This window comes from Oryctolagus cuniculus, chromosome X (genome assembly GCF_964237555.1).
Source record: "Oryctolagus cuniculus chromosome X, mOryCun1.1, whole genome shotgun sequence".
Classification (NCBI taxonomy): Eukaryota; Metazoa; Chordata; class Mammalia; order Lagomorpha; family Leporidae; genus Oryctolagus; species Oryctolagus cuniculus.
This window is the reverse complement of record NC_091453.1, coordinates 35,192,400-35,200,626: the sequence shown is the minus strand read 5'-3', so window position 1 is coordinate 35,200,626 and position 8,227 is coordinate 35,192,400.

The window sequence follows — 8,227 nt, the reverse complement described above, 5'->3', positions numbered from 1 at the left end:
GAAAACTTGTTTGAACACAGGATGGAGATTTCTAGAGGCTAGTAAGGGTGGGTCAGGACAATAGAGGGAGGTTGGATGAGAGATACCAAAACACAGATAGATACAAGGAATAAATTCTAGTATTCTACAGTATAGTGAGGTGACTATAGTGGATAATAACCTATTACATACTTTATGAATGCATAGAAGAAAGCAGCCCTCAGTTTCCAAACATAAAGTAATGATAAGGAAATGGAAAAATTAATTGTTCTTATTTGATCAGTGCACAGTGTATACATTTATTGAAATATTACATTGTTCTCATAAATATGTACAATTTTAAGTACTAATCAAAAAATTTTCTTAAAATATTTAAGGAAATGGAAATGTTAATTGATCTGATTTCAAATCAACACACATTGTGTATAGATCTATTGATTTATCATATCATATTCCACTTCTACCTACAGTTAAAATAGTAATGATTTTTAAAAAGAAGTGTGCTTTATGCTATTCATCAAGACAGTTGGAAAGTGACTTTAAAAAATTTCAGAGATCTTCCAGGCTGCCCCTTCAATCATAAGCCCTGAGCTCTAAGATGACAGAATGCTGTCAGAGGTTGGGCCTTAGGTATGTTCCCTAGACTCACTGATCAGAGGCACCACAGGGTTCTACTACCTACATTCCAATGCAACAACACTCCCCTGACATTTGAGCTAGGGCTCAAGTGAGTCCATTTGTAGCTTGACTGACTGCTCTGGAGGGCACAAGCAGTAAGCCTTGGCTGCATTCATGTGATGCTAATTCTATAGGCATAAAGAATTGTTGAGCTATGGAAACATGACTGTGGTGGAATGAGGAGGCCATGACAAGATGGCCACTAGCAAGCTAGTGTCAGTTACTCAGGAATGGCTTCAAAACCCACCTGGCAACGGAGCCTACCTGGCAACAGGCTGTGATTGGTTAGCTCATAAACCACCCCTTGACCGGATTGGCGGCCTCGTCTATATAAGCTGCTGTACCAACTGAAATAAACGAGTCTGCAGGCTGCTCACCTCTGGCCCACTTTCACCTGACTTGCGGGGTCTGTGTGGTGACTCCATGCCTCTTGCCCCTTCTCAGAATGAATCCACAGCAACTCATGACTATCTCTGTCTAGGTTCATAAAACATCAGATAACCTGGATTCCCTGTTATAGGGGTGGTGAGACTTGCAGAGAGTTCTCAATAGGGAGATATCCAGTGAATCCACATGAATGGGGCTGTCCCCCAAGACCCCAGAACTCTAGAGCTATTGGCATGTGACAGTTTCTGGGTGGGCAACTCAATAAATCATAGGAGCAGGGCTGCCTGAGTCCTTGGGTATCCAGCTCTGGCCCTAGTACATCCAGAGCACAGAAGATGGAGTCAAAAAAGATTGTTCTCCAGCTTTCAGACATATTGCTGTTTTCCCCTGTTGAGTTTTGGCCTTACTTGGGACCTACTACAACTTTCTTCTTTTTCTGTTCCCTTCTCCTGGAATGGTTATATCTATCCAGCACCTGTCACACTATTGAATTTTGGAAATAGATAAGCTGTTTAATTTCGCAGGCTCACAAGTCACAGTCTCAGGATAAATCAGGTCTTTAGTATCACCCATATCTGATTTAGATGAGACTTTGGGCTTGGGACTTATGAGTTAATACTGGAACAAGTTAAGACTTTGGGGGCTATTGGGTTGGAATCTGTGCATTTTGTATGTGAGAACATAAGTTTTTTTGGGAGAAGAGGAGACAGCAAGGATGGAATGCTATGTTTTGAATATGGTTTATCTCTGCCAAAGCTCTTGTTGCAATTTAATTGCCATTGTGACAGTACTAGGAAGCAAGACCTTCATGAAGTGAATAGGCCATGAGGACTCTGACCTCATAAATGGGCTAATACCATTATCAAAGGAGTACGTTCCTTATAAAAGTATGAGTTTGGTTCACTTTTATCTCTTTTTTGCCCTTCTGTCATGGGGTGATGCAGCAAGAAGTCCCTTGCCAGATGCTGGCACCTCAATCGTGGACTTCTCAGCCTCTAGAACTTTGAGAAAGCAGATTCCTGGTCATTATCAATCACCTTCCCTCAGGCATTGTCATAGCAGCACAACATGAATTGATGCCCTGTTTTATACAAAAGGAAACTAAAACACAGAGCAGAAAAGCCCCCTACCCAAAGTAATGTGGTGGGTCAGTGGCAGAGCCAACACTGGAAGTCAGTTTTTCAGAACCCTGAAGCTTGTATATTGTCAATTTCTGGAATGAACCTCAGATTGAGTTTGTAGGGAATAATAAAGCATAAATAAAGGTGCATAACACATATTCCTTCTATCTAACTGTTTGGTATCTGCTATCCAACCTCTCCCTCCCTTCTACCTCCTCCTTTCAACCTATAGTAACCATTCAGATAAACTTTTCTTTTAGAACTTCCACATATGAGAGAGAACACGTGATGTTTTTCTTTCTGCACCTGGCTTCTTTTACCTAACATAATAGCCTGTACTTCCATCTATGTTACTGCAAATGAAAGGATTTCATTCTTCATTAAGGATGACTAATGTTCCATTGGGTGTCTATATATGTGTGTGTGTGTGTGTGTGTGTGTATACTTTTTTGTATCCATTTATCCATTGATGGGCACCTAGGTTGATTCCATATCTTGGCAATTGTGAATAGTACAGTAGAGTGACTATATTTCACACTAGCTTGATATATATTTTGGGAAGATCTTGAAGAGACCCTCTCAGCATCACCAAACTAAAAAATAAGGAGTTGGAAATGTTACTTATGATTATTTGTTCAGTATATGCTGTAAAAATATCTTAAGGTCTCATACTGTACTCCATAAATATGTACAATTATTACATGTTAATAAAATCGTATAAAATACTGATGGAATATAAAAGAATATATAAAATTAGTACAAAGATAATAAAACAAAAATAGGGTGTGTTTTCAAAAACAAAGTTGCAGAATTGTGTAGAAAGAAGGCACGCATGGGGGAAAGGAAATATTCTGATTGGTTTGCAGACTTGCAGAAGTTGATATAGTAGGAAGACATCTGAATGAAATGCCAGAGAAGCATGAACTTTATTGGAATGCCATGATGAATGTTTCCTTCTGAGAATATTAAGTACCACTGTATAGGATGGATTTAAGGGCAAGACAGCAAAGCACAGGAGTCAAGTCAGGGCCCTTGACGCTGCTTAACAAACTTATTGTTTTTCAGAACCTCCCTCTCTTCTTCTTCTCGCCACCTTTTAAAAATCCCTTTCTTCAGCCCTTTAACCAGCTCCATTGCTTGCTGTTCCAGCAGTTGATCTTTATTGAGAAAGTTAGATGAATTAGGTAGAAGACCTTCCATTCTTGGATCTCTATTGCCAATTTTTTTTGACAGGCAGAGTTAGACAGTGAGAGAGAGAGAGAGAGAGAGAAAGACAAAGAGAAAGGTCTTCCTTTTCCCATTGGTTCACCCGCTAAATGGCCACCATGGCCGGCAGGCTGCACCAATCCGAAGCCAGGAGCTTCCTCCTGGTCTCCCATGTGGGTGCAGGGGCCCAAGCTCTTGGGCCATCCTCCACTGCCTTCCCAGGCCACAGTAGAGAGCTGGACTGGAAGGGGAGCAACCAGGACAGAACCGGCACCCCAACCGGGACTAGAACCTGGGGTGCGGAGGATTAGCCAAGTGAGCTGCGACGCCAGCCTCTATTGCCAAATTTACATCTAATTGCTCTCATCATATTCTCATTAGCAATGATAGCTACCACTGTGAGCATTTAATATCAAATGTAATCCTCCCAGCTATGCTGTGAGAAAGATTCAGTTATCCTCAATTTGTAACTGAGAAAATTGAGACTTGGAGTGGTTAAGTGCTTGTATAGTTCACCCAGCTTACAAGTGGCAGAATTGGGATTTGGACAAAGGGCTGTTTGATTTTGAGATCAGCTTCATAACTACTATAATCTAACTGTGAGCAGTGATGGGTGCACCACTCTCATTTTTGGCTTCATTTTATCCATCTCCTCCCACTTCCTTGGATTCCCTCTCTAGCAGCTATCACAAGTCTTTTTCCTGTAAAGTCAACTTCTCTGTTTCCATGAACTTTTTCTTCTCAGTGAATTTATACCCTATAAACTCATCTGCTAAAAATAATATTAAACAGACAAAAAAGTCAACTTCACCCATATATTCCCCATAAACATCATCTTAGCTTATAAATCTTTGTCAAACAAAATGTTAAGAATTATATATACTACTATAGTGTTAATGATCTGAGATTATTTAAAACTTTACTGTATAAGTGAAATTGAACTTTTCATTGCATTATTGTTTATAGACCTTACCCATATTCCTGCTAAACTAAGGTACTTTTACTTTTGATTTGTTGAACTATTTATTTAGTGGAGCATTAAGCCTTCAATTGTAATGTGAATTAAAAATGTTATCTCAAAAACAATAAATAAAATATTAAGCCAAAAATTTGAGAGAACTTAAATTAGGATGGAGACAAAATGTGCAATCTTCTTTATAGAAGTACTACTTAAGCCAAGGCTTTGATTTTCTTTTTTGAAAAGATTTATTTTATTTAATTGAAAGACAGTTGCAGAGAGAGGTAGAGAGAGAGAGAGGTCTTCCATCTTCTGGTTCACTCCCCAGATGGTCACAACTGCCGGAGCTGTGCCAATCCAAAGCCAGGAGCCAGGAGCGTCTTCCAGGTCTCCCTCGTGGGTGCAGGGTCCCAAGGACTTGGGCCATCTTCTACTGCTTTCCCAGGCCATAGCAGAGAGCTGGATCAGAAGTGGAGCAGCCGGGACTAGAACCAGTGCCCACATGGGATGCCGGCACCGCAGGCCAGGGCTATAACTAGCTGTTCCACAGTGCTGGCCCCAAAGTCGTTGATTTTCATTAACCTCTCCAATGGTCAGTTACTTCAAAGTAGGGCAAAAATTGTAAACAAAAAGTCATTCAACATCAGAGTGCTCAGCTGCATAGCCAACTGATCCCCTCATCTGATTCTTGTATATCTTTGTATATGGGTATACTTTAAAACATTCAAGGAAAATGGGATAAATACATTTATTTTGGAGCAAGAATTTTAGAAAGTTATCCATAGATTCTTCTTGTTACACATTTTCATAAACTTTCTGAAGACTATTCATATGCATAAATTTCAAGTGTCTTTCACAAAAATAATAAACATATCTATTATTTCTATTCCCATGAAATTCTTCATGTACCCTTCTATACAAAACTACCACCATCATCCCATTCCACTAATCTTCACACTTATGGCTGTAGAGGGGCAAAGATTGCTGGGATCAAGGGATAGGAAGGGCTCTATGCAAAGTAGTTTCCAAATATGACTCCCAGTGGGCCATACTTCCCAGTGTTCACTCCCTAGATATTCCCCTCCTTCATTGATTTTGGTCTAGCCTTGTGACTCATTTGCACCAATAGACTGTACTAAAATGATACTTTGTAAGTTCTGAAAAGAGTCTTTAAGGGATCTGAAGTTTCTGCTTTCACCACTGAGCACATTCTTGAACTCAGCTATGTTGCTATGAGAAAGTCCAAGGACTTAAGGAGTCCCAGATGAAGGAACTCCAGCCCCTTAGCCAACAGTGTCTGAGCTCCCAGTCATTAGTCAGCACCAATTTATCAGCCATGTGACAGAGAACATTTTGGATCCTCTAGCCATTCTAACACCTCAACTAATAGCATATGAAGCAGAACTTCTAAGTCAACACACAGAATCATGAGAAATAATAAATCATTCCTGTTTTAAGCCACTAAATTTTTTAACAGTAACAGAAACAAATACTTAAACCCAGAAGGAAACTGAAGCTACACAGATTATCTGCTGTGTGCTTTCTTGGTGTTACTTTATATTTTCGATTCATTTTTCTTTTATAATGGTCAGCAACTACCTGTACAATTAGAAAAAAATGTGTCTTAGAATTTACAAATAGGAGTATTGCTGAGATTAACTGGATATAGCATTGGTCAGGGGTTTGAGTGGTCAGCTTGGTAAATGACAGCCGACACAATCCATTTGCTGACTGTCTGTTGACTGCACTAATGAAGACTGAATAAATTTCAGAGCCAGTGCAGCATTAGCAAAGTATAATCCTGACTCAGGTGAGTCTAAGTTATTGTTAAATATTGAATAAAGCCACCCCAAATTATTTGGTGATGTGGAGAAAATAGAGGGAAGCAGAGAACTGAATTAAATAAAAGAGAAATAAGTAATGAATAATAAATAAAATATTTTATCAATCAATAATATGTAATTAATAATATGTAGTTAATAATCTGTAACAAATAGATATATGCAACTTGATTATAAATAAACAAATAAATAGAATTAAATAAAATAGAATAAACATACCAGGCAACTCCATGCAGCAAGAAGAGGTGTTGGGGTCATGAGCAGAGAAAAGCTGGACATTTCTGAAAACAACTGAAATTCTGATACTGAAAGAAAATTCTGGCACAGAGGCTATTAAGTATCTTAACGGTACTCTGACCCCTCTCAATCCTCACCTTTGTTTTACTGACTTTCTTTGTTTGGCAAGAAATATGGAAGTAAAGCAGGTAGATTTCAACTTTCCAAATAAGCATATGAAAATGATAGTTCTCCAAATGATATTATTTATCAGACAAGAATCCCTTCTCCTCTCAATAAGAATACATCTCAGTTGGCACCCAGAAGGTTTATGGCAGCAAAACACTAAAGAAGAGGAATTGGACACAAAGATGTATTTTCTTGTCACTTGCCACAAAAGCAATAAGAATTGCAAAGTACTATTTCTGCCTTAAAAAAAGAAAGAAAGACCTTTCTTCAGATTTACTCCTTTGGCAAAAGAAAGGTGGATTTTGAAAAATTTCCCCTCTGCGATTCCATGAAATTAGCAAGTAACAATCCATTCCTATTCAGTCTGTTGATTAAATAAACATCATCATATTCAAATTCAGCCAACTAGCAACTTTGATGATAGGATCCTCCTCGATGTATCTAAATGTAACATAAATAGATATCTGCAACCTGATTATAATGTTTCTAGTTTAACAGTATATAAATAAATAAATAAATATTATTTATTGCTCAGTTCCAAATTAAAAAGTAAGAAAAGCAAAGCCAAGCTCAACACTCAAACTAAGACTAAGATTATTGTGAAATAAAATGAGAGAAGAAATGATTTAATAATTTCAGGACAGATGATCAATCCTAAATTTGTGGTTTTGGAAAAAGAAGGTTTCACTAAAACCTAATTGTTACAGGAGCCAGTGAGAGGAACATATAATGGGATATGATTAGCAGGTTCCCATCTCATAGCTTAATGGTGTGGATGTTGGACTGTGCATGAGTTAATGGTACAAGAACATGGATTCTTGACAACAAAAAGTGTTGTGCTCTACTTCTTATTCAATCAATCTACTATGATTTTTAAAACAATCTCCCTTTTACCTTGGAATAGAATTACAAAAATGAAATTAGTGCCAAAATGCGGCAGAGTTCAGGCACATATCTGTCTGTGGAGACCAAGGTCTACAGAAGTATGAAGACTTGCCTTAGTGACACCTAGAAATGCTGGTGAGGAGGTGACTGATGAATGCTCTTAGAGAAAATATGGGTTCTGAAATCAATGATGACTCCCTGACCAGTTTATGTATAATTAATTCAGGGGGTAGGTACTGGTAAAGGGCCTTGATCATAGATGGTTCTGTAGATAGTATCTGAGCACACTGCAATATTCAATGAACATAAATGGTTTTATTTACTGAACCATCAGAAGAACCCTAAGAAAAAGCTCCAGTTTTAAATGAAAAGTAACATCCATTCATTGACTTTTTCAAAACATATTTATTTATTAAAGATTTATTTTTATTTATTGGAAAGACAGAGTTACAGAGAGAGGTAAAGACAGAGAGAAAGGTCTTCCTATGCTGGTTCACTCCCCAGATAGCCGCGATGGCCGGAGTCGCGCTGATCCGCAGCCAGGAGCCAGGAGCCAGGAGCCAAGAGCCTCTTCTGGGTCTCCCACATGAATGCAGGGGCCCAAGGACTTGGGTCATCCTCTACTGCTTTCCCAGGCCATAGCAGATAGCTGGATCAGAGGTGGAGCAGCCGGGACTCAAACTGGCGCCCATATGGCATGCCAACACTGCAGGCCAGGGCTTTAACCCGCTGCGCCACAGCACCGGCCCCAAAACATATTTATTCAG